The 27,683-nt window shown below is 45.6% G+C and overlaps 1 long non-coding RNA gene across 2 annotated transcripts in view; it reads right to left on the bottom strand.

The window, feature by feature from the left end:
• Positions 1-27,683, bottom strand: part of LOC146833018 (uncharacterized) — a 280,746-nt gene that overhangs the window by 79,664 nt on the left and 173,399 nt on the right. For both annotated transcript variants that reach the window (XR_014960489.1, XR_014960490.1), the window contains exon 2: positions 14,631-14,798. This is a non-coding gene — a long non-coding RNA (uncharacterized LOC146833018). The remainder of the gene's footprint in view (positions 1-14,630; positions 14,799-27,683) is intronic.

The raw sequence follows: 27,683 nt of genomic DNA, 5'->3' as shown, positions 1-27,683 counted from the left end.
ACCGCTGCGCGCAGGATCTGCCATTTCTTCGGTGCGCGTTTGGGATGTCAAGGTAGGCCCGGGAGGGGGGCCCCTCACAGCCCGCCGCTGCGTGAAATTACAGCCAAGCACCCTGCCCCGCGATCGATCGCCTTCACTACCCCCTAACTTCCCCGGGACACAGTCTCGTCGGGTCACAAGGCTGGTCCCACGCCTCCCAGGGGCGCTTAAAGGTCCCTCGGGGTGCCCCCACGAAGCTCCAACGACAGGTGAGTGGGGAGGGTGGGGAAGGAACCCTCTCCAGAGGTTCCAGCTGCATGACTATTGCAGCCGATCCCTGCCACCCCGGTCCTGTGTAGCAGTTAGGCGGGACGGGCACAGCCCCGATCCCGCTCCTCCTCAATGACGCCTGTCAGGTTGCACGACCCCACCGCCGTGGCAAACCAGGCTCAGGAGTCTCTGACCTGAAGGGGGGGCTTCCCTCCGGGGAACGCACCACTCCCCTTCACTCACCGGACTACAGAGGTGTCGGGATCAGGCGGGCGGCCTCCGTGTCTCTGCAGGCCGGAACACTGAGTAGTCCTGTATGCCGGACAGCGGCTACAGGGCCCGTCACCGTGTCTACACCCTGGTGGTCCATTCGGCGCCTCCGGCTGTCGGATGCATTCAGTGCAGGGATTTTCGGCCAGCAGTGGGTTTTTCAGTTCATCGGCTTCCGGGGAGCTTGGACAAAAGCCTCTACACTGCTCCGTGGTGAGTGTGAGCTGCCATTTTGGTTTAAGTGCAGTCGGGAAGCCCGGGTGGGATCTGGCCGCTGAAGCGCTGCTTTGTGCCTCCACTCGCCATCAATGCCCACTCTGAGCTGCAGTGGGGTATTTGCTACATGTTAGCGGGGATGGATGACTACCAATGGTGGCGGATTCCAGAGCGGATGACGGAGAGGTGCGGAGCACTCTTAGAGTGGGACTGCCATCTTGACGCTCCAAGCCACGCCCCCCATGACAGGAAATCTGGTGTTCTACCAGCAGCAGGAGGGCAGAAACGTGTCTGTGGTCGGCAGCTTGCTGTTAGACCCTGAACGGGAATACAGGGGGGCACCCTAGGGGAGGCCCCCATTACATGGAATCCTACATACAACACTGGAATCGGTGTTGGGGTAGAATACAATATGTTTGATACCAAACATGACCGGTTTCAGTGCAGCCAATATATAATTAGACATCTTGTTATTGACTTGATGTCCACTATATGTATTAAATGGCTTACCACACTTAGAAAGCTGGGAGAATCGACTCTGGGGTTTGTAGGGGTGTTCTGCTCATGCAGGGGCACCCTCACACTTTTAACCAAGCACCCTGGATGGAAGATCCTGTCATAGGGGTGAGTTATAGGTTTTAAGTGTAGTGACCTCAGATATTAGAAAACATATCTGCTGTGAGAGGTGCAAGCACCAACTCACACAGGCTGCAATAGCAGGCCTGAAGTCACAGTTTAAATGGCCTCCCTTGGGTGGCACAATACATGCTGCAGCTCAGTGGAGAACTCTGGTGTACCTATGCCCTGGGCACCTTAGTACCATAAACTAGAGACTTAGAAGGGTACACCAGTAGCCAATTGGGAAGGTACCAAAGTACTTACCACTGTCAAATTTAGGGAGTAAGCATAGTGCCTGGGGTCCTGATTAGCAGGATCCCAGTCAGACTAGTCATAAAACAGAATAACATCAGCAAAAAGTGGGGGAAACCATGAAAGCAGATCCTACTTTTCTACATTGTGTATTCAAAGATAAAGGTCAAATGTCAGGCTCTGTCTTCGAGGGAGCTTGGTGTTTTCTTTTGTTTCACTGACATCAAAGTGAGAGAATTTATGTGACAATCTTGCTGGATACTGGGGGTAGAGGAAATAGGTTTTTTTCCAGCACACAACAACATTTAAAAGAACTGTGCAAGTATTTCAGAATACATCAGAATTAGCAGAGCACAAATGAAACACATTTTTGTTAATTCTGAAGTGTGTTGGAAACAAATACTTTCATATGATCAAAACAAATCAACACATTAGGTGATGCTAGTTCCACACATTATGGTTTGTCCGCTGTATAGTTTTATTAGTAAAACTGTATGTCTGTGCAAATGTAATGGTCTTTTTAGTTTAAAAATGTTTTGTCCGTAACTGCAGTGTGCTACCACACCATGCATACTTCACTCTACGCTACACCACTCCATATCACTGCACTCTACTTTACACCATTCCACTGCATTCTGCTCCACTGCACTCTACTCCTCTCTGCACCACTCTACTCTATGCCACTTCACTCCATGCCTTCTTACTCTACTCTGCACCACTCTACTCTATGCCAATGCATTCTATGCCACTCTAATCTACACCACTGAACTCTTTGGCACTGCACGTTACACCACTCCAATCTTGCCCGCTCCACTCTAATCTGCACAACTACACACTATGTCACTCTACTCAATTCAATTAAGCTTTATTCGACAGTTGAGTCATAAAAGCACAGACAAAACTCAACGCCACTCTGCAACACTGCACTCTACGCCACTGCAGTCTATGCCAATACACTCTACACCCATGCACTTTATTATGTACCACTCCACGCCGCTGTACTCTATGCCGATCCACTGAACACCACTCTAATCTACTCTGTACCACTGCACTCTGTGCCACTGTACTCTACACCCCTGTACATCATTACTCTGTGCCACTCTACTTTATGCTACTGCACTCTACCCTGCACCACTCCACTCTATGCCACTTCACTCTACTCTGAAACAATGTACTCTATGCCATTGCACTCTACACCACTGCTCTTTACCCCACTGCACTCCACTCTGTGACACTCCACTTTAAACCACTCTTAGTGCCACTTTATTCTAAACCACTGCACTCTAGACCACGGTACTCTATGCCACTGCACTGTACTCTGCATCACTGAAGTCTATGCCACTGTTCTCTATGCCACTCTGTTCTACACTACTGCACTCCATACCACTCTACACTACTGCATTCTATGACACACTACTCTACAACACTGCACTCTATCCCACTCTACTCTGCACTACTGCAATCTGTCACTGTACTCTGCAGCACTTCACTCTATGCCACTGCACCCTATGTCATTCAACTCTATGCCACTATGCTCTACTCTGCAGGACTGTATGCCACTGCACTCTACGCCACTCTACTCTATATCACTGCTCTCTACGCCACTGTATTCTATGCCACTCTACTCTTCCCACTCTACTCTTCCCACTCTACTCTGCACCACTCTACTCTGCACCACTCTACTCTGCACCACTCTACTCGGCCCCACTGCACTCTATGCCACTGCACTCTACTATGGACCATTCTAATCTATGCCACTGCATTCTACGACTCTGCATTGTACACTGCTGAATTCTCCAGCATTTAATCTTTCATAGATTAACATGCTTGTATCTTCCCCGTCGTCATGGTGGGAGTCTCACGGTAACAGAATGACCATAGCCATACTAGAAAAACTTCATAGAAAAATCCCAAAGGGAATCACATTATTTGGCAACCAAACCTCGTCATTATTTGGTCCAAAACTCAGCTAATCAGCTGCTAGCCCTGACATCACACTCCCCAGCAGAGCCATCATACCTCAGATTTCCAACCGCCTTTGTGTGAGGAGTCTCCCTGAGCCTTGCTCAATTTTGTTCCTGAGTGAACTTTTGACCTTTTCAACTGAAAGTTCTTTCTTCTGGATTTAAGGTACTGTTTTTCATTTTTTACCTACTATGGCTGAAAGCTCTAAAAAGAGGCTCTTCAGGCCCTGCAGATCCTGTGGGAAACCTAGACTGTATTATGAAGATCCCAAGAAGGACTGCTTGTACTGTCTTCATCCTAAACATGTGCCTAAAGACTGCAAACACTGCAGAACCTTTTCTGCAAAAACTCTGAGAGACAGGGAGGCACGTTTACTGTTGTGGCTTTAAAAAAAGGTCACTTTAGATTCTGACTCTGAAGAGGAAGTTAATATTCAGTCTTCTAAAAAGAGGAAATCTTTTGCTTCTGAGGAAAAAGTGGAACTCAAAAAGCAGAAAACCAAAGACAAAGAGGCTTCTTCGTCTTCTCTTCCTCACACTCCTCTGAAAAAATCCTCAGAGTCAAGAGAGGTCTCTTCAGCTCCGTCTACAAAGATTGGGGCGTCGCCAGCACTGATTTCTATGAAAACGTCGACAGGTCCGTCGACGGAGACTCTGTCGACGACTACAATCTCGACGACGATAGTTGCGTCGACGACTAAAACATCGTCGTCGAAGAAAGGTTCGTCGACGACCCAGTCGACGGGAAGACAGGTGACGACCTCGTCGACGACTCCATCGACAGCGACCTCGACGATGACCTCGTCGACGACCACCTCGTCGACGATAATACGTATTTCCTCGTCAACGAGAACTCCGTCGACGGGAGCTCCGTCGACGGCGTCTTTTAAATCTCCAAAAGCAAAGGCAACGATATCATTGAAGTCTATTCCACCGTTGATGGGCTCGTCGACGATGAAGAAATCTTCAGATTTTACAGGCTGGACAGAAATTTCTCTGCTTCCTCCATCAAATCTGCTATAATTGCAGTCAGAGGATGGAGAGTCATCAGGAGTTGCATATAGTCCTTCCCAACTTTAGATAAAGAGTCAGGAAACTGAGGAAATATGAATTTTTATGATCAATTGTGTCCCCTATCTAGACCCCAACGGCTCCATGTACATGCCACAAGTACATGTATGTTCCCTCCACTTCAAGCTATGAAGACGCAAATACAATTGTGTCCAACGTTAATATGTCCTCTTTCAGATCTGCCATGAATGGGTCAGATATTCCGTTCCTAAGTATGCCTTGCCACCGTCTTTATATGGTATACTTTTCACGTTTTCCAGCTCTGGCAAGGTAGGCCCTGAATTCTGCCATCGAGCTTTTCCTGCTTCTGCCTCTGAATGCTCCAGCCTGGACCTGCATCTGTATCCATGAACTTTGTCTTACTTCCTGCGCGGCTAACGGTGCCTAGCCCGGCCTGTTGCCTGCCAAAACTGTATTCAGCCTTCAAGTTATCTGCTCCACTCCTCGAGAAATGCGTTCCTGTCTAGTAGCTTAGGTAAACATCCCTCCAGCTGCAGAGCGAAGGGCCCGGCCTTACTGTCTTCTAGCAAGTAATTCATGACTTTCGTTACCATGGTAGGCCCATGCCCCCTCGCATCTCATGTAGACACTTAGACGCTTGTACACGCACTAGCAGTCAGTATAGAATAGGCTTTGTCCGAAAAGACCTTTCCTTCTAGATAATATAGTTCCTTAAACACAAGATATTAGATATGATTTGGGACTAGGTTGTCCTGACATCCCAGACTTCTGTCTCCTCATGTAGGGCTAAATGTCAAATTCCCTTCACCCTCTAGTTACACGTCAATCACACGTCATGCGGCTGCGCGCGCATCTCTGCCATGTATTTCTGCTGACTTTGCAGGATTCTCTTATGGATCCACCCACTTGTGTCATCATCATAATGACGTTTCTAGTATACGCCTTTATGCACGCCTATTGTAACGCCTTTTTCATTACGTATGTGTATTCTTATCAGCTGTTACGCCTCCTACATCTGTTTTTACTGTAATGCATTTACTATATATATTATAACCTGTCAATAATGTATTGCTGATCCCTTCCTGAACCTTTGTGGTGACGGAACTCGATTGCCTGGTTCGAACCATCATTCCTTTGTAAGGAATAAATTCCCTTTTATAACCTCAAATACCACGGATTCTGCCTCTTATTTTTCTGAGTTATTCTTACTAGACTTTTACCGCATAAAAAATAGTACAGGTAATTTAAATATTTACCACAGAATTGGCGCCCGAACAGGGACACCTCTCACACCCCACGCGCCGGAGGTGCGTTGCAGACCCGGTCTCCTGCCACAGCCGGACGGAAAATTACGCGTACCCGCAGGATTTCCTGTATCTCCCTCAGGCCAACGGGGGCGACTGAGGCTGCGATCAACACCCAGACGAGGCGGTGAGGAGTGCGGAGAATCCCGACCAGAGCCTAGCTGAGAGAGCAAGATCCGAGGTATACAGAGGCCCACCAGATTCCGAAGTTCCGAAGTATCTAAGTCACGAGTCGAGTCCAGTCCAGTTTGGTCTAGTCCAGTCCAGACTTCCGAGGCCTTCCGTTCCGTGCTTCCCGGTGAGTACCGTTGCTGGGGACGCATCTAGACGTGCACATTAGTTTGTGCCGGTCAAGACGGGTTTGGGTACACAAACCTGGTCTGCACTGTTTTAGCAGTGTATCTGTACTGTTTAGCAGTACATACAGTATATTTAGTATTATGCAGTTAACTAGTTTTATTCTAATTATTATTGTTCGTTCTAAAATGTTTTGATATGTTTTAAATGTCGTGGTATGAGTGATTGTTCGATCTTCATTATTGTGGTTATTGTAATTATTGTGTTCAAGACCGAGTAAGAATTAAGTAGCAAGGTTCAAGATGCCGGTTTTTTCAAAATTAAGACAGATAAAAACTAGAAAAGGGATACTCGAGGAAGCTGTTCCCATTCCACCTAGGGACACTCCAGGGTACTTTATGTACCATAAGCATGGCCTAGATGCCGTATTATATCTTGATCTATGGGTGGACTACACCAAGGATTTAGCAGAGAGTCAGAGATGGCCCGTTGCTGGAACATGGGATGCAGATTGCATCATGAGAATAGAAGAAGTATTATGGAAAAAGAAAGCCAGACAGTCACAGAAAGATGCCATTGAATCGCATAGGCGCACAGAGAAAGCGCTCAGAAAAGAAGAGAAAAGTAGGGAAGATTCAGAAAGAGCCCGAGAAAACATATTAATTGACGAAGGTATCCGAGTAAAAACAGAACAAGTAGACAGACAACGAAACACTCTTATGAATGGTATGTATCCTCTTCTGGCCGAGGGTTTGCCTAAGGCCACCCTGGAGGTACCAAAAGATCTGCCACCTCCATTACTCCCGATTAAAGTACATCCCAAGACCGCAAAAGACATTTTCCTTTCCTCCTATTTAGATGATGCAGCCCCCGAATATGCTAATGGTGCGCAGCAACGCACACCACCTGTTAATGACGCTCGACCCCAAGATCAGCTGCACCAACCTCCGCAGCAACAAACCTCTCCTCACGTTCAGACCATTCCATCTGTTTCTACAGTCCTTCCTGCACCCACACTCTCTACCCTACACCCAACAAATCCTTTTGGACTTGGCACCTCAGGAGGTGCGACAGGAGGTTTTTCCACGCCACCGCCAGCAACTAGATTGACTTATAGGGATTTAGCATACCAACGTACACCGCAAAGAGCTAATGACAATATATTAAATGAGCCTCTTACAGATTGTAGATATGACCCAGTGCCAGGTAAACACGACAGAATGTTGCTATCTTCAGTACGTTTACGACGAGCCGCAAACTATTTAATGACATTACCAGGAATGGTTGAACATCTAGACAAAATATATCGCTTTGTCCAAACAGGACAAGGTCCTGAAAGTATTGGCGAGGCCATGGAATACCAGAAAGTAGACATGCAGAGATTATTGTTACGTTTTTTCATAAACTGCTTGATCAGAAACAGAGATAGGCCTGAGGTAGAGCCGGAGGAAATGCAAGTACTTACCAGGTGGGGTCAGAATATAACAGACGGAAAACATGATAAACAGAAGTATATAGAAGTCATGTGCCGAAAGATCAGAAAAGAAGTAGAACGAATACATGAAAGAAGATTAGAAGCAGATAAAACTGAATCGGAGGAAGAGGAGGAGGAACAGTCAGAAATGAACACAGGACAATTAGAATTACCAGCTAGACAAACGATAGCTTATGTAGGAAAAGGAAGATCTTTCAAATATCCAATACGTCCGATGCACCCAGAATGTAACAGAATTTTTCAAACAGCTATCTCAAATCCAAGGACCCCTGAACACTTATTCCAGGCTACTGATAAATTACTTCGAGAACGAAGGGGGTACCATGTGCTCGATTCTATGGATGAACAAGAATTAGCCAGGTCAGCAGTACAATGGGCTGACAGCTCTGAAAAATACAGTGATGATGCGCTAGCACACACGTTTCTGAATCTCCCCCCAGATGAACAGCGTTTAGCTAGTATATACATGATACAACATCTCCTTATATTATATAAAGGCCAACACTCCGATCCTGGTCCCCTACCTGATATACTGATAGAACTACTCCTGAATAAATGGAGAGGTCTAGGTACCGATCTAATTAAAGAAATTCTAGAATACCGACATAGATATAGTGCCTTTTTGTGTCCAGAACATGATCCAGTTCCTTCCATGGAGAGAAAAACGTATTACATAGACAGACAGAATCCCTTACGCGAAGTACACCCAGTTAGAAATGATGATAATACGTTTAGACGCGTGTTTGTGTACACGCCCATAACTAAAATAGAACTATTGGAAATGAAAAAATTAGTGCCCAGCCATGATAAGGATCCAGCAGGTTTCCACCGTGAACTAAAGGACATGTTACTCATGGGTGATTATACCTATCCTGACATTATGAAAATATTGAAAGTATTATTGCCTGCCGGTATTTATGAGAAACTCAAAGAAAAAGAGTGGGAAGTGGGAGACCAAAAGATTGATTGGACAGTATTAGAAAACGAAGAAAATGCCCGAACTGCAGGCGTAGGGCTTGGGGACAAAACTAAAGCATTACCAGGATTATTAGTACAAGTATTGCCACGTTTATTAACTACGAAAAAGGAAGACTGGGGAGCAATCTCAGCTTGCAAACAGAAACCCGATGAAGACACTAGTGATTTTTATTCCCGATTTGAAAAATGTTTTGGTATTAATAGCGGCCTGAAAGCAAGTAGCGATTCATATCCACATCTTTTTGTAACAAAACTAGTCGAGAATTCCCTGCCACAGGTCAAAAACAGAGTGTTGAAAGTTGAGAGCACTTGGCAAGCTAACACTCCTTCACAAATGTTACAAATGTTACAGTATCACCAGAATAGAATTAGAGAAGAACAAGAACAAGAACAAAGACGTATGAAAGACACGAAAATGAAAATGCTCGTCGCTCAGTCAGTTCCAGCTGACGGTCATAAAAAGGGTGCGACACAGTCCAGTAATTCAGCGGTTCCCGTTAAAGGGACATGCAACTATTGTAAACAGCCAGGTCATTATATAAACGATTGTGCAGTTCTGAAACATAATATCTCTACGGGTAAAACCAAGGAGAGACCACGTCCGCCTAGACAGGATCAGATCCAACAACAAGCACCTCAACATGTACAGCCTATGCCAGTTCCACAACAGACCGTAGTGGTACCGCAGCCACAGTCTATTGCCGCAACACAAAACACGACACAACAGATGTACCAATATGCACAAAATGACTATCCAGATTATCAGCGCTACACATGAAATAGCCTAGAGAGGGAAGTTGGCTTACCCCTTATTGAGGTTCCTGTAGATCAAGAGGGTCCTTATGTACAGAGTCAAGTATTAGGGAAAGACAGAAAGTTTTTACTTGATACAGGGGCAAGCAGAACAACTATAAGTCACGACGAAGTCCCAGGGGCACCCCTCTCAGGCTCACAAAATATTTCCCTTGGTTTTTCAGGAAAGACTACTATTAACGAAGTATCGCAACCACTTGCACTTACAGTTGGTCCATTGACACGGACTACAGATCTATTGCTTACAAAATCATGCCCAGAAAACTTGTTAGGTATAAAGACATTGAAAGCTCTAGGAGCTATAATATGTTGTTCTCCGGATGGAGTACGACTATTTTTGCGTGACTTCAAAGGTCACTACGTGTCAAGAGACATGGATCACCGGTTACAGAATCTACCTGCACATTTATGGGCAAAAGGCCCCACTGATGTAGGTTGTATGCATATTACACCATATCGAGTCACACTCAAAGCAGGAGTGGTATTACCACGAATGCGACAATACAAGTTACCTCCAGATGCTGTAGTGACTTTACTACAAATCATTGACGAGCTCATTGCACAAGGAGTGGTTGTGGAAACCGACTCCAATATATGTAATTCTCCGATCATTCCGATTCTTAAACGAACTGATCCAAAAGCACCCCCAGTATATCGATTAGTTATTGATCTGCGCGAATTAAATAAATGCATTGTACCACAATACCCCGTGGTCCCAGATATCTCTTCATTACTGACAGCCATTGATTCAGAAGCAACGTTCTTTACTGTAATTGACCTCAAGAACGCCTTCTTCAGCGTCCCAATCGATCCGGAAAGCCAATATTTGTTCGGATTTAGTTTAAATGGACGAAGTTTTAAATTCGCACGCGCACCTCAAGGATTTACAGAAAGTCCTAGCATCTACAGCCAAGCACTGAAAAGACAACTTGACAGTATCCACATGCCAGCAAATACTGCACTGCTTCAGTATGTCGATGATCTGCTGATCACCGCCCGAAGCGAACCCGAATGTGAAAAAGCATCACTGACGGTTTTACATATTCTGGCCGACAAGGGGCACAAGGTGTCCCCTTCGAAGCTGCAATTCTGTGCCCAGCAAGTTGTGTACCTTGGGCACTTGCTGTCCAAGGGGGGGAGACAGCTCACACCTGACCGCATCCAGTTAATTGTAAACATGCCACCACCCAAGACACAAAAGGAGGTACGGGCCTTTATAGGCCTCACTTCGTACTGTAGGCAGTGGATTCCCCAGTACGCATTTTTAGCAAAGCCACTCATTCAGTTGACAACCCAGGAGGCAGCGACATCGACTGTCCTCCCTTGGACTCCAGAACATACACAAGCTTTTGAAGACTTAAAGAAAGCTTTATGCCAAGCACCTGTTTTAGCGACACCATGTTACAGTAAGCCTTTTACACTCTTTGTTACAGAACGTGAAGGTACTGCTTTGTCAGTACTCACTCAGGAACAAGCAGGATCACACAAACCATGTGCTTACTTTTCTAGCACATTAGATCCCGTAGCTCAAGCTCTTCCTGCGTGCCTGAAATCAGTTGCAGCGACAGCTCTAGCGATCAGACAAAGCGATTCCATAGTATTAGGACATCAATTGACAGTACAAGTACCACACGCAGTAGAGGTTCTCTTGAACCGGACACAAACACAACACTTGACTATAGCACGACTGACAGGTTACGAACTAACATTATTTCAGCCACACATAGAAATCAGACGTTGTAGTACATTAAATCCTGCCACACTTTTGCCATTAAGTGGAACAGACCCACTGGCACATGATTGTATCGAAGTCATTACTATTACGACAAAACCCAGACAAGACTTGACAGATGTCCCATTAACAGACCCAGACCTGACACTTTATGTGGATGGTTCATGTATGAGAACAAGTATAGGAGAGTTAGTGGCCGCTTATGCAGTCACGACAGACACCGAAGTTATTGAAACAAATTGTATTGACACATTATCAGCTCAAGCAGCAGAGCTTATTGCTCTGACACAAGCCTGTATTCAAGCCAAGAATAGAAAGGTTAACATATACACAGATTCACGTTATGCATTCGGAGTTGTACACGACTTCGGAGTCCTTTGGCGAGAGAGAGGTTATTTGACTTCTCACGGTGCCAACATTGAACACGGTCCCCTCATTCAAGCTCTGTTAGATGCAATACATCTACCTACTGCAATATCTATCATGAAGTGCAAAGCCCATACAAAAGTCACCGATATTATTTCCCAGGGTAACGACCTAGCAGACCGAACAGCTAAGCAAACAGCACAGAATAGGAATCACGCAACGGACGTGACAAAGACAATAGTTCCGACATCAACGCACTGCATGACAGTTAGGGATCCCGCCCTTGATATAATTGACATACAGACACATGCTACACCAGAGGAAATAAAGAAATGGACTGAATTAGGAGGGATCCAAACAGATCAGGGATGGATGACGAAGGGAAAATCTATATGGTTTCTCCCCGACTCAATGGTTCAAGTTATCATTAACACAATACATAGTCCCGCACATCTAGGAGAAAAAGCTGTTAGACAGTATTCAACACATTTGGTTCAACAAACACTTACGAGCTGCAGCCAAACAGAAAGTCCGAACTTGTATGATTTGTTGTCAGTTCAATCCAGGTAAAGGCGTACCTGTAGAGCAGGGTGGATTTCAACCTCCCGATCACCCTTTTGAAGTCCTCCAGATGGATTATATCCAGATGGAACGATGTCGAGGATTCAAATATGTCCTCGTAGTTGTATGCGCTCTTTCCCGTTGGACAGAGGCATATCCCGTCTCAGATTACACTGCCCCGACTACTGCCAAGCAGTTAGTTCGTGAATTCTTCCCACGGTATGGTTTGCCCCGTATCGTGTACTCAGATAATGGCCAGCCGTTCTCATCCGAGCTAATGAAACACATTTCACTCTTGTTAGGCTATCAATGGAAATTCCACTGTGTCCGACATCCCGAGGCAGCAGGTCTCGTGGAACGTCATAATCAGACCCTGAAAATTCGACTTTCTAAAATCTGTAGAGAGAAAGGTGTCGACTGGATAGTAGCCTTGCCAGTTGCACTATTTTACATGAGAATGGTAGCACATTCTCGCACAGGGCTATCCCCGTACGAGGTGGTCTTCGGTAGGCCACCAAATATGTGGGGGACGCCTATACCTCGTAAAATCACTGATGTTGATTGTAATGTGCTGACAGATTACCTTGCTTCCTTGATGTCTGCACTACAATCTTGCCGTTCACAGGTAGCTGCAGCCTTTCCCGACAACACCGAGGTGAAGCCCCATGAAGTGGTTCCTGGAGATCTAGTTTTCATCAGAAACTTCAACAGGAGGAGCCCGTTGGAGCCTCGCTGGCATACACCAAGACTGGTGCTTCTCACCACAAGGACAGCAGTGAAGGTCGAGGGTCGCAAGGGTTGGTTACACTCTAGCCATATCAAGAAATTTCATGGACTACCATCTGATCTGAACTCTCAGCCCTGCCCCCTTCTAGAGACTGATTCAAAACTCCCCCTGGTTGAAAAGACCGAATCTCAAAACTATAAACTGAAACTAAGGTCTAGCAAGTCAGACAATTCGATTGTTTAAGTCCTCTCCAAGGTGAATCGGTTGAATTTAGTCTTTGACATGTATCCTCTAGACCATGGGTACTCACAAACTTTCTCTCGGGGGCCAAATTTACAGTGTGGTTTCTGGCCGAGGGCCGCACTGGTGGGGGCGGGGTCAGTGGGGGCGGGGTCAGTGGGGGCGGGGTCAGTGGGGGCGGGGCTATGGGGGGGGAAAAAAAATCACTGCCGTTTCAAAACATTACTAGACAATGTAATGCAGAACATTTACTTTCTCTTTGCAAAGCAAACAGGTGGCTTTTTCCTTTGGGCATTCTACAAACAAGTACTCTTCTTCCCATGCTTCCTGGAAGGTCCTTCGTTCGCTCTGTATCGATCTGGGTCGTTTGCAGGGCTTGGAAACTGGGCTGTAGGCCATTGCAGAGCTCTCCAGTTAGTTTGTTACTATGCAAAAAGTAACAAGGACCACGAATCTGATTTTCCACCGGACGACCAATGGACCGACACCGCCCCACGACTGATGGGCCGACACGACCGATGGAACGACACGACCGATGGACCGACACGCCCCACGACCGATGGACAGACACCACGTCACGACCGATGGACCAACACCACTTCTTGCAACAGATCTGTGAGCAACACCAAAGTAATGTTTTGTTTGAACATACAAAGTAATGGGTAAACTTGTAAAAGAAAAACAGGAGGCTTTCCTAAAGCCAGTGGTTTATGCAGGAAATGTGTCACTCAATAGGGATTAGAAATAAATAGCATGCACACACACGTATATATAAGCACAAGTTCACCCATAGGTATCTTGGCGCTGAATAACAGATGTTTATTTCTACCCAACTCATTTTATCAACCTCAGATGGATGAAAGGCACGACCCGCCAGGATTTGTACCTGTGACCATGAGGTAGAACACAGGCCCCTGCAGTGGGCCCTGCCATATCTGACACATAATACATCATCTGCTGCTTGATGTGACAATTTTAACAAAACATTGTAGCTCAACTTTGCCGCCTATGCCAGCTGATTTGCTGCATTCTTAAATATCTCCAGCTAGCTGAAAGTAAAAACAAGGATGCAAGGCAAAGGTGCCACGACTTTAATCCATAAAACATGCAACGTCTCCCACAAAGCTACCTTAAAACAGGATCAACCAAAATGCACCCATCAATCAAGGACCATTCACTTCACAAAGAAAAGAGATGTCCCATTAGTTAAAAAAAAAACTGTGTTTACATTTTGTAATCATGGCTAGTAATAGTGTTTTCAATATTGTAACACAGCAGCAGCTCACTAATATTACTGCAAGTAATGTCTGTGAGACCACTCCCATTTCTCATATGCGAGTTCCTGTTTTGATCTAACATTATTACAATGGCATCTGAGACAGGTGGGGAGAAAGAGAGATGGTGAGACTTGAGAAAAGGCGCAGGGTGAAAGAGTCCGGGAAAGTAAGGAAGAGACAATTGGAGAAACAGATGAGAGACCATCACATTGCCTACTAAAATAGGATGCTGTGCTTACCTCTCGGGGTGCAAAGATCAACCTGCGGGTGGAGCTGGTGTTGCAGGGTGATGGAAATGAAGCTGGTCGTGAAGATGGAGGCAGATGTGGTGATGGAGCTGTTGCTGGCCTAATCCAAGTGGCGAAGAAGGGGCTTCAGGCAGAGAAGTGGCTTTGGGCGAGAAGACGCTGCGGGGGACGAGAAGAAGCATTAAAGCAGGCAATGTTCCATTCTGATATGCTGCAGCAACTTCCCCTTTCACAACATTCTGCTTCCTGTGTGCAGTGAGTTGTAACAACAGATACACAATAGTTTGTTAATCAGTGTGGGTGTGATTGTGCCATTTCTTTTTTTTAAATTATATTATAGACTGCATGTTTGAAGAACCAAGGTTTGCTTACAATTTAGTGACAGTAATTAAGCTCTGTCAAGAAAAACATGTGCTGCCTCGGGGTAATCGGGGCCTGCTCTAGGATGTTTGGGGCCCTGGGCAGAAAAGGAATGTGTGAGGCCCCACTAAATTGCAGACAGCGCGATTCAGGGCTGAATAGATGCCCTTGCTCCTGAAGCGTCAGCCCCTCCCGCTCAGTCACCTTCAGAGTGCTTGGTGTGGAGAAGCACACACGCAGAGTCGAAAAAGAAACAGCATAGTTGGGAGTTTTCTGTAATAATAAGAATCGATTTCCAGCCAAAATTAACCCTTTTTGCAACATTAATCAATGTATACTTTGCTGAGTGTATGCCGTTCTGGGATGAAAGTTAATAGCTCGCTGTTCTATATTAGGACTTTAAATTATAAATTGCAAGTAACAAAAGGATGTTTCCCTTAAAAGCGGTAATCTGCTGATCTGTTGACATCATACGTACTCTACTTGATACACGTTCTATGCAGCAGGCATGTTAACCCTGTGCACTAACTTCACCGAAAAGTCAAAACCTCAAGATACAAATTGCTGATCTCTCTCCAGGAAGATAATTAATCGCACGAGTTATCATGACCATTTATGAGAGGCCTGGTAATTGCCTGCGGAAAGAAACGCTGCAGCAGGTGCTTAAAAAGCATGATAAACTTTCAAACACGGTTCTCCCACGAAGCCAGCACCGGGCAAAACAGAAGCGGTAACAACCGTTACATAGACTTACCTTCAGCTTGACGGATATCGGAGTTTTGCCGGCTGCAACGAAGATCCTCCCCGGGGCTGGGGGCTGCGAGGAGGTCAAATCCGGCTGCAATGAAGATCCTCCCCCGGGCTGCGAGGAGGTCGAATCCGGCTGCAATGAAGATCCTCCCTGGGGCTGCGGGCTGCGAGGAGGTCGACGTCGACGTGGCCACGGACACTGGAAGCTTCTTCAAAGGTCTTTAAAAGTCAGCTGTAAAAGCGCTAGTTACAGCTGACTTTTAAAGGGCTTGTGCTTCGCGCCGGATGCCGTGTGTGACGTCACGGCACGTCTCAGCGGCCCAGGCCAATCAGAGGCGAGATAAGCAGAGAAGATGGTCGCAGGAGCAAACGTTGTGAATACGTACTGAATACGTATTCACTACGTATGCGCCTGCGGCCATCTTCTCTGTTTACAGGAAGGAATTTGCATACTGCATGCAAGGGTCCGCGGGCCGCCGATGAAGGGCGGGCGGGCCGCCAGCGGCCCGCGGGCCGTACTATGAGTACCCGTGCTCTAGACCGAATTAGAGAGAGAAATAGACAGAAACAGCTCGAGAAACATGCATATTGTAAATCACTTCATAGCCACTGTATAGTAACATTGTTGATTATGTTTTTTCTAAGTCTTTTTATTATTGCTGCAAGTATACTGTTACACATGTACTATCCTATTTTCAAGCGTGCTTATTCTGCTTACAATGTTACTGCCGAACATTCTTTTAGTGAACTACCTCCACATGAGTTGTCCTATAGATTTGCGCTGCGCAACAACACATTCATTAGTATGTTACATCATTCCCATCAGACCAGCAATGCTACAAATTGTTGGATATGTGGCCGACTTCCTCCCTATCCGAAATACAAAGGAGTTCTGCCTCTCTTCCCGTACCCGTTCACACACAATGGTTCCTGTGGAGCATGGTTTAGTTTGATTAACTCTTTAGATTCAAACACTGTAGTTTACCAGAGCAACTGGGTATGGGGAAACCTGAACTCAGCTTTACTTAAAGCCTGTTATCCTAACAAGGAGGGACTTCCCAAAAGAACAGGAACTGATCTAGAAAATGAAGTATATGGATTAGGTAATTTTACACTTAACCTCATGATTCTGAATGTTGAATCTGAAGCTGTACTAGTCTTGCCTGCTATGTCAGTATTACCAGTCAAAGGTGAATTCTGTGTAAGAAAGAATGGTTCAGTACACCTGGGTCATAGTAAATGTACTACTGTGATCGAATTCAGTGATAAAGGCAAGTCTACATTTAGAGCTTCCCGTCATTCCTACTTTATATGTGGTCATACCGCATATATACGCCTACCTCTAGATTGGGATGGTACCTGTTACATTGCATTCCTTCTGCCACCTGTTTTCCTAGCCCCTCCTGATTATCATAGAAATACCAATCTAGTACACCATAGACCCCAGAGAGATATCCCGATTGTTGACTACACTGAAACAGCATGGGAACAATATACAGACTTCAATAAAGGTCTCTTTCCTTACATAGGTGTGGTCTCAAATAGTAAACTGATACGTAGATTAACCAGAACCCTTGAAGCAGTAGTGAATGAAACTACTTCCGCCCTAGGCAACTTAACAGAGGAGCAGTCTGCGATGCGGATTGTTGTTCTCCAAAATCGTCTTGTCCTCGACGTCATCCTAGCCGATAGGGGCGGAGCCTGTAGGGTCATCGGATCAAGTTGCTGTGTTTTCATTCCAGAAAACGCGCCATCCGTATATAAAGCCATAACTCGTCTTCACAAGATTGCAAACCAGATACATCAGAATCCAGGCACCTGGACATGGTCCGGTTGGATCTGGAGCGTGTTGTCAGCCTGGGGATGGAAAGTCCTATCCTTCCTAGGTATTGGCCTTCTCATAGTATTCAGTTGTTGCCTGTGTCTACAATGTGGACCAGCGATTTGCGGCCTGTGTGCCACATCGTGTATTCCACGTTCAAGTTTTCATTCAAGATCCCGGAAGAAGAAAGAAGAGCAAATGATGTTACATGAACAGATTGATGGATTCCTGAAGATCGATATTTCATGAAGGGTCCGTAGGGGACAAGGAGGGAATGAGGAAATATGAATTTTTATGATCAATTGTGTCCCCTATCTAGACCCCAATGGCTCCATGTACATGCCACAAGTACATGTATGTTCCCTCCACTTCAAGCTATGAAGACGCAAATACAATTGTGTCCAACGTTAATATGTCCTCTTTCAGATCTGCCATGAATGGGTCAGATATTCCGTTCCTAAGTATGCCTTGCCACCGTCTTTATATGGTATACTTTTCACGTTTTCCAGCTCTGGCAAGGTAGGCCCTGAATTCTGCCATCGAGCTTTTCCTGCTTCTGCCTCTGAATGCTCCAGCCTGGACCTGCATCTGTATCCATGAACTTTGTCTTACTTCCTGCGCGGCTAACGGTGCCTAGCCCGGCCTGTTGCCTGCCAAAACTGTATTCAGCCTTCAAGTTATCTGCTCCACTCCTCGAGAAATGCGTTCCTGTCTAGTAGCTTAGGTAAACATCCCTCCAGCTGCAGAGCGAAGGGCCCGGCCTTACTGTCTTCTAGCAAGTAATTCATGACTTTCGTTACCATGGTAGGCCCATGCCCCCTCGCATCTCATGTAGACACTTAGACGCTTGTACACGCACTAGCAGTCAGTATAGAATAGGCTTTGTCCGAAAAGACCTTTCCTTCTAGATAATATAGTTCCTTAAACACAAGATATTAGATATGATTTGGGACTAGGTTGTCCTGACATCCCAGACTTCTGTCTCCTCATGTAGGGCTAAATGTCAAATTCCCTTCACCCTCTAGTTACACGTCAATCACACGTCATGCGGCTGCGCGCGCATCTCTGCCATGTATTTCTGCTGACTTTGCAGGATTCTCTTATGGATCCACCCACTTGTGTCATCATCATAATGACGTTTCTAGTATACGCCTTTATGCACGCCTATTGTAACGCCTTTTTCATTACGTATGTGTATTCTTATCAGCTGTTACGCCTCCTACATCTGTTTTTACTGTAATGCATTTACTATATATATTATAACCTGTCAATAATGTATTGCTGATCCCTTCCTGAACCTTCGTGGTGACGGAACTCGATTGCCTGGTTCGAACCATCATTCCTTTGTAAGGAATAAATTCCCTTTTATAACCTCAAATACCACGGATTCTGCCTCTTATTTTTCTGAGTTATTCTTACTAGACTTTTACCGCATAAAAAATAGTACAGGTAATTTAAATATTTACCACAAAACGGATGATGAAGAATATCAGGAGGTTCAGGAGGTGTTCTCATTACAAGATCGTCCAGTGCATGAGTCAAAAAGATATGAGTCTTTTCAGCAATCATATGATTATGAGGATGAGGAAGAAACACAACCTGATGTGAGAGAAGAATCTGTCTCAATGCCAGTTTCTCTAGTGACTGACTTACGTCTCATGATCAAAGACTATTACCGACGTTTTGCTGAAGCTAACGCCCCAGCCTCGAAGTCTTCAGCTGGTCTTACTCAAATTCAACTAACTCAACCTCCTCCCCCTTTTTCAGCGCAAAAGGTTCAATCTCCTCCAATTATTACAACCAGGGATGATTTAGCGGAGAGTGATGCAGAGCAACCAGAAAAAGGGGAACTTCTTCAGGACAATCCAGTTGGGATAGAATGGGATCAGTACATTCTACCTACTACACTGTCTCCATCACCATCACCAGCAAACTCTCCTCAACAGGATATTGGAGGATTCCATGACATTATGGAAAAAGCCTCAAAGAGATTTGAACTCCCTCTTCCGGTACAAGAAGCTGAGTGTTTTCACTATGATTTTAAAGAGGAATCAAGAAAATCCATTAGATCGATTCCTATTATTGATCACATTTGGGACGAGGGATTGAAAATAATGAAGAATCCGGCCTCAGTTGCTGCCTCGGTACCCAGAATAGCGAAAAAATATCGAGCTCCAGAATCATCTCCAGCTTGCTTAATTGGACATCCGCGGCCAGAGTCGGTAGTGATGCAAGCCGCTCAAAGACAACCGAAAAACCCAGTTTCCACTTCTGCAGGCCCTCCTGATAAGGAAGGAAGATGAATGGATGGTGCGGGAAAGCGTTTGCTGTAATGACAGCAGCTTCCATTAAAGCTGCAAATGCTTTAGCTCTTATCAGTAGGTATAATAGGCAGATGTGGTCAGATATAGCACCTTTGTTGGCCCATCTACCGAAGGATAAGAAGGAGCCGCCATTTTACAAGATGGGGCTAGGGCGGCATCTGAATCCATAGATATTGCAATGGATATGTCTTCTGTAGCATTCAGGCAAATGGCGGGTGCAGTGGCCCTCCGAAGGCAAGGATGGCTTAAAGCCACTTCTTTTAGACCGGAAGTCCCAGCAAAAATAGTTGACATGCCGTTCGACTGAGAAAATCTCTTTGGAAAACATATAGATGATGCTCTCCAAAGTATCAAAGCTGACACAGACACTGCGCGAGCGTTGGGATCTCTTCAGCAGAGCAGGTTCCAGTCCTTTCGGAAGAGAGGAACTAGAGGACAATATAATCAAAGATCCTTGTACCAGTCCAGCAGATACCAGCCATACAGTCAGCAGGGGTATCGTCAATTTTCAAGTAACCAACAATTTCGATCCTCTAACATCCCGTATCAGCAGCAGTCCAGAGGGAAGTCTTCTGCGAGAGGTAATTTGCAACAATGTAATAGACGACAGTGACTCTGTCAAAGCGCCCGCCACATGCTCAGGCCTCAAGGATCATTACCTTTCTCTCTTTTATCAGGCTTGGCTGTCGATAACAACAGACTGATGGGTACTGGACGCGATACAACAAGGCCATACCCTGGAATTCATACAGAAGCCTCCAAATCATCCTCCTATTCACAGGAAGCAAGAACACCTATCAGCCCCCAAGGCGGAAATTATGTCCCTTTTACAAAAAGAAGCAATAGAAGAGGTTCCGCCTCTTCAACGAGGGAAAGGCTTTTATTCGCATTTCTTTTTAATAAAGAAACAAGACACATTGAAATGGAGGCAGGTAATGGACCTGAGAGGTTTGAACAAATTCATCAAAAGGATATCTTTTCGTATGTTATCCCTGCAAGAAATATTCCTACTCCTCTGCAAGGGAGGTTACATGGCATCCCTGGACCTTTTAGATGCTTATTTTCACATCCCGATTCATATAAATCACAGAAAGTTTCTACGTTTCATGGTGGCGGGGCGCCATTACCAGTTCAAAGTCTTGCCATTCGGCCTGAAGTCGGCGCCAAGGGTCTTTACGAAATGTATGGCGCCAGTAGCAGCACACCTAAGACTTCAAAGTCACCAAATGTTCCCCTATCTGGACGATTGGCTCATAAAGGGTACTTCGTTCCAGGAATCCCAGTGCTCTCTGCAATGTTGCATGGGTCTCTTCAGTTGACTGGGTCTAAGGATCAATCTAGAAAAGTCGCACCTCATGCCATCTCAGTCCCTTCAATTTCTGGGAGCCATGCTTCGCACAAAGGAAGCAAAAGCTTATCCTTCAGAAGAGCGTACTCAGAAAATCATAAGCCTGGCATCGCATCTACAAGCAAAAAAGTGCGTTTCTGTGAGAAGCTACAAATCCTTATTGGGGATGATATCTTCTTGTATCCCCTTACTTCCCAATTGCAGACTACACATGAGGCCTCTTCAAGAGCTCCTAGACAAACAATGGATTCAATCTCAAGGGTCCTTCGAAGTTCGGATTTTTATCACTCCTCAGATCCAAAAGGCCCTGTCATGGTGGGAAAACATTTAACAGAAGGTCTACTTTTCGAACCTCAGCATCACAGTTATGTTATGATGACAGATGCATCGCTACAAGGTTGGGGAGCACATCTCCAGGACCTAGAAATACAGGGTCACTGGTCAGACCGCGAATCTCAGCTTCACATCAACCTGCTAGAGCTAAAAGCTGTTTTCTTGGGATTACAAGCGTTACTCCCCAGAATTCACAATTCGACAGTACTTGTCAAAACAGACAGCACAACATTGATGTTTTACCTATTAAAACAAGGGGGTACAAAGTCAAAACTCCTGTCGAAACAAGCGCAGGAGATTTGGAGGTGGTTATTGCTTCACAACATCTTACTTCAGGTACAGCATGTTCCAGGAGTGAACAACACAAGAGCAGATGTCCTGAGCAGATCATCCAGTGTTTCTCACAAGTGGGAATTGGATCAAAGTCAGCTTCTCAGAGTATTTCATGTATGGGGCACCCCATCGCTGGATCTGTTCGCGAACCACCACAACTCAAAATGCAAATACTTTGCAAGCAGGTTTCCGCAGAAGGGATCGTGGGGCAATGCACTAGAGATGCTCTGGACAGGAATGTTCGCGTACGCATTTTCTCCATTTCCTCTGATATCGAAAGTGTTGCGGAGGATGAAATCGGAACCGTGCCACTTGATTCTTATAGCCCCGGCATGGCCGAGACAAGCTTGGTTCTCCGAACCTCTCAAGTTATCAGTGGCACCCAGAATACAGTTCCCATTAGTGCAGGACCTGATCACTATGAACAAAGGTCAAATTCTCCACCCAAATTTGAAATCGCTGAACTTATCAACATGGAACCTCACAAACATGAATTCCAATCTTTAGATATTTCTCAGGAATGCCGAGATATTCTTTCACGATCTCGGGCAATCTCTACGAATAAAACATATACGGCAAAATGGAAGAGATTTTGTCAATGGTGCGCATCTAAAAATCTACATCCTTTTAACGCCTCTTCAGAACAAATTCTTCCATATCTTTTAAATTTGGCTAAATCAGGACTTTCACATACGTCTATAAAAGTGAATTTGGCTGCTATCTCAAGATATACGAGAGTTCCTAACCATCCATCTCTTTGGTCACAAAGAGTGATAAAAGAATTTCTCAAAGGGCTCTTCAAAGTGTTTCCCCCGGTCCAATGCCCAATAGTCTCTGGGCAGCTTAATACGGTTCTTACGCAGCTCATGTAACCGCCGTTTAGACCAGTACATAAAGCGGATTCGTAGTTCATTTCATGGAAAACAGCCTTACTATTAGCTCTCACGTCAGCAAGATGGGTCAGTGAAATTCAAGCCTTCTCAATTGCAGAACCTTTTCTCCAATTCCGACCGGATAGAGTTATCCTTAGAACCAATCCAAAGTTCATTCCTAAGGTCCCATCCAATTTTCATCTGAATGAGCCTGTAGTGTTACCTACATTCTTTAAAGATCCTTCGTCATCTGCGGAAAAACCCTACACTCTTTAGACATTAAACGATGTTTAAAATTCTACATTGATAAAACGAAATCTTTCAGGAAAACAAACCGACTTTTTGTGGCTTTTTCTGGTCCCAGAAAAGGTTTGGCGCTGTCCAGATCTAGTATTTCGAGATGGATAACTTCGGCCATTTCCTTGTGTCATGTCAAAGCTGGAAAACCTCTACAATCCAGGGTGCACGCGCATTCTACGAGAAAAGATGGCAACTTCTATGGCTCTGTTTGCAGGAGTGTCTCTGCCAGACATTTGCAGGGCAGCGACGTGGAAAAATGCGCACACCTTCACTAGACACTATTGTCGAGACGCAGCATGGAAAAAGGATGCAGCCGTGGGACAATCAGTTCTACGCCATCTATTTCAATAAGGTATTTATCAAGATATATATATTTGTTCTGGTATACATATTGCAAATATATCTATGTCTAACTATTTATTTTCTTGCAAATCTTGAATACTATCTTGGCATTAGTATACTTATAAGATTGTTAATATTCTGGAAATAGGAGCAGAGCCCACAGAGAATATGGGGTTCTATCCTGGAAACGCAGTTTTGTACAAGTACTGCTCGCTATTCTGACACAAGCATGTGAATCTATGAAATATTCAATACTGGAGAAAAAACTAGTTACTTACCTGCACACTTTGGTTCTCCAGTATTATCTTTCATAGATTCACATGCGGCCCACCCACCTCCCCGTTTCTCAGGTAGAACCTTTTTATCTCTAGAAATATCCTTGTCTCTCACTTGGGGCTGGGAATCTGAGGTATGATGGCTCTGCTGGGGAGTGTGATGTCAGGGCTAGCAGCTGATTGGCTGAGTTTTGGACCAAATAATGATGAGGTTTGGTTGCCAAATAATGTGATTGGGATTTTTCTATGCAGTTTTTCTACTACTGCTATGGTCATTCTGTTACCGTGAGACTCCCACCATGACAACAGAGAAGATACAAGCATGTGACTCTATGAAAGATAATACTGGAGAACCATAGTGTACAGGTAAGTAACTAGTTTTTTCTATGCTACTTCACTCTACGCCACTATACTCTGCAACACCATATGCCAATGCACTCTACACCGGTCCACTCTACTCTACTCTTTGTCACTACACTCCACTATATGCCAGTGCACTGTACTCTGCACCACTCTACGCCACTGCACTCTGTGCCACTTCACGTTATGCCACTGCACACTACTCTGCTCCACTGTACTCAACACCACTGTACTGTATGCCAGTTTGCTCTACACTACTCCACTCTACACCACTGCACTCTTCTCTGCAACACTGCATTCTACGCCACTGAACTATATGCCAGTCTACTCTGCACTACTGCATTCTATGCCACTGCTTTCTTCACCACTCTACTCTGCATCATTCCATTCTATGCAACTTCAGACTGCAGCACTCCACTCTATAATAATAATAATAATAATATGAAATTTATAATGCGCTCAGCTTACCCAGGGGCATCCCGGCGCAAAAGATCAGAAGGAAGACACAGCTAATCACTGCTAAGGAAACAAATGAGTCTTAAGAAGTTTCCTAAAAGATAGGATCTTAGGTTCTGAGCGAATCTTGAGGGGGAGAGAGTTCCAGAGGGAGGCCACTTGCACAGAGAAGCGCCTGCCCCCAGAACGAGCTCTTCTTACTCTCGCTGACTGCAAAAGGTGTTTTTGGTCCGAAAGTAGCAGACGTGGAGGTTTGTAAGAACGGGCCATATTAGCAAGGATGGGGGGGCCTTTGCCATGTAGAATTTTGTGGGCTGTACATAGCGCTTTAAATCTCACCCGCTCTTTCACGGGGAGCCAGTGAAGCGCTTTGAGGGCCGGGGCAGCAGACTGCCTCCTGGAAACATCCATAAGGACTCTCGCAGCTGCATTTTGCACCTGTTGGAGGATTTTGAAGGTCGCTTCAGGAGCACCGAGAAACAACGCATTCCCATAATCGAGCCTCGATAGAATCAGGCCACGTATCAATAGCTTCCTTGCTGGATCAGGAAGCAGAGGTAGCACCTTTCGGGCTGATCTCAGTAAGCCAAAGCAGACCCCTGCAGTCTTCCTGGCATGAGTCCTGAAGGACAGGTCTTCTTCCAACCATACTCCCAAGGACTTGATCTCCTTCTTGGGGGATGGTGGGTCGCCAAGAGACCGGGGCCAGCAGCTAGCAATAATGGAAGGGCTGGAGTTGCCCAGGAGCATCAGCTCAGTTTTACCTCCATTAAGCTTGAGAGCGGAGATAGACATCCATCGAAAAACATCGGCAAGGCAGTCGTGTAACACCTCAGGATGTTCCGCCAGCTGAGTGAGGCCCACCACCAGCTGAGTATCATCAGCATAGCTGATGATCTTCACCCCCGAGGGGGCGACCACTCTTTCAAGTGGAGTCATATATATATTAAATAAGGTAGGGCTCAATGATGAGCCCTGCGGGACTCCACATTGAAGAGGGATAAGGGCAGATTGCTCTGACCCTTCCCAGACTTGGTAGAAACGGTCAGAAAGAAAAGATTCCAACCATTTCAGGGCCGTCCCTGAGACACCTACCTCTGACAGACGTTGGAGGAGCACCTGATGACTCACGGTGTCAAAGGCAGCACTCAAGTCCAAGAGGATCACTGCCACTGACCCTCCTGTATCCAGAGTGCTCCTTGCCTCCTCCACTACTGCCAGCAGGGCAGTGTCTGTTCCATGGCCGGGGCGGAAACCAGTCTGGGAGTCTCCTAGCAGGTGGTTAGACTCAAGATGGTAAGAGAGCTGACGGTTGACCAACTTTTCTGCAATTTTAGAAAAACTAGGCAGAAGTGAAATAGGCCTGAAGTTGGTCAAATTGGATGGATCCAATCCTGGTTTTTTCAATAGGGCTTTCACCACAGCCTTTTTCCATCTCTGGGGCACTGTGCCCTGAGCGAGTGAGAGGTTCAGGAGATCAGTAAGAGGAGTGGACAAGGTGTTAGCCACGAGTTTGAGGTGTTTTATGGGAACAGGGTCACTCGGGGAGCCACTCTTCATCTCCAACAGGGCTTTTGTCACCTCCTCCTCCGAGAAGGGGCCAAAAGATGCTAGCTCAATCGAGTGACATGTGCGGCTAGTAACCGGTTCATGACAATGAGGAATAGTGGGTAAGGAAGATAAGATTTTCTCTATTTTAGAATGGAAGAAACTAGCCAGTTCCTCACATTTTTCTTTGGGGTTATCATGCCGTACTGGAGGAACTGGGGCTTTCAGGAGTTCCTTGAAGATTTTAAACGATTCTCCAGAAGAATTGCTTGCTCTCTCGATCCTATTACTAAAGAAAATCTTTTTAGCGTCCTTCAGTGCGCTTTTATATTTCCTCAGCTCCCTTTTGTAATTGGCCCGGCTTTCTTCCGTCTGCTCTCTCCTCCAAGCACGCTCAAGCCTTTTACAGGAGGTTCTGATGCACCTAAGTTCAGGGGTATACTAGGGGGCTGAGCCAGTTCTTCTCTCCCTGACGAGTCTCCTTTTATTCGGGATCAGAAGGTCCAGAGAATTAGTCAGCCATTCGCCCAAGAGCTGATCAGCAATGTTGGGGTCATCTACCGGATGAGGACAGGTTTTAGCCAGTTCTTCCGCCCAACTGTCCACCGGGAGCTTCGACCAGAGTCGTTCCACAATATGTTGTCTAGGTGCGGGGTCACTCCGTTTCTCCTGCGACCAGCTAAACGGAATAAGATGATGATCAGTCCAAGGGAGAGCCAGCGTCTGGAGAGCCAATAGGTTCGCAGAATTGGCAAAAACCGCATCAAGCTGATGACCTCTAATATGAGTGGCTCCCATATTAACTAGATGTAGGTCCAATGCCCTGAGCGAACTTAAAAAATCCCTTGCTACTACGTCATTGGGGTCGTCAAAATGGAACTATGCCACTGCACTCTACGGCGCTATACTCTGCACCACTCTGGCACCACTCTACTCTGCACCACTCAGTGCCCCTGCACTTTATGCCACTCTACTATGTTCTGCACCATTGCACTCTATGCCACTCTACTAAACTCTGCACTAATCCACTCTGCACTGTTCCACTCTGCACCATTACACTGTATGCCGCTGCACTATAATGTACCCCACTGCATTTTACAATGCTGCGTTTTAAACTGCTGAATTCTATGCCGCTGCACTCCACATCACTTTACTCTGCAACAATCTATTACAAAGTACTCTATACCAGTCCACTCTACTCTACACCACTCCACTGTGCGTCACTAAATTTTAGCCAAGCTGAAAAGCATCCACGCGGGGTACAACATGTCTAAAAGACATTGGCAAAGCCATTAGCTCTTGCATAGGAGAAACCCATTGACTTTTCCAATGCTTGTTTGTAGTATAGTGGGCCAGTTGTACTGTTGGTTTTCCTTATATATGCAAAAACAACAGTTGATGGACAGAATGCAGGACAATGTCATACATTCACCCCAGTACAGAGATCTGGGCCTAAATCCATTGTTTTTTTGCTCACCATGCCATTCCAGTTTGAACCCAGCCATATGCAAATCAGTCTTGACCCTGTACCTCATGGGAACAGTCCAGCCCGAACTGCCAAGCCAGGTCCTCCCTGGACTGGAAACAAGCATCCTAGGACCGGTTTCGGGGTTTCCCTTAT

Source organism: Triturus cristatus, chromosome 4_2, assembly GCF_964204655.1.
Source record: "Triturus cristatus chromosome 4_2, aTriCri1.1, whole genome shotgun sequence".
In the NCBI taxonomy this organism is placed as follows: Eukaryota; Metazoa; Chordata; class Amphibia; order Caudata; family Salamandridae; genus Triturus; species Triturus cristatus.
The sequence above is the reverse complement of the archived record's forward strand: the minus strand, read 5'-3'. Positions and strand labels throughout refer to the sequence as shown.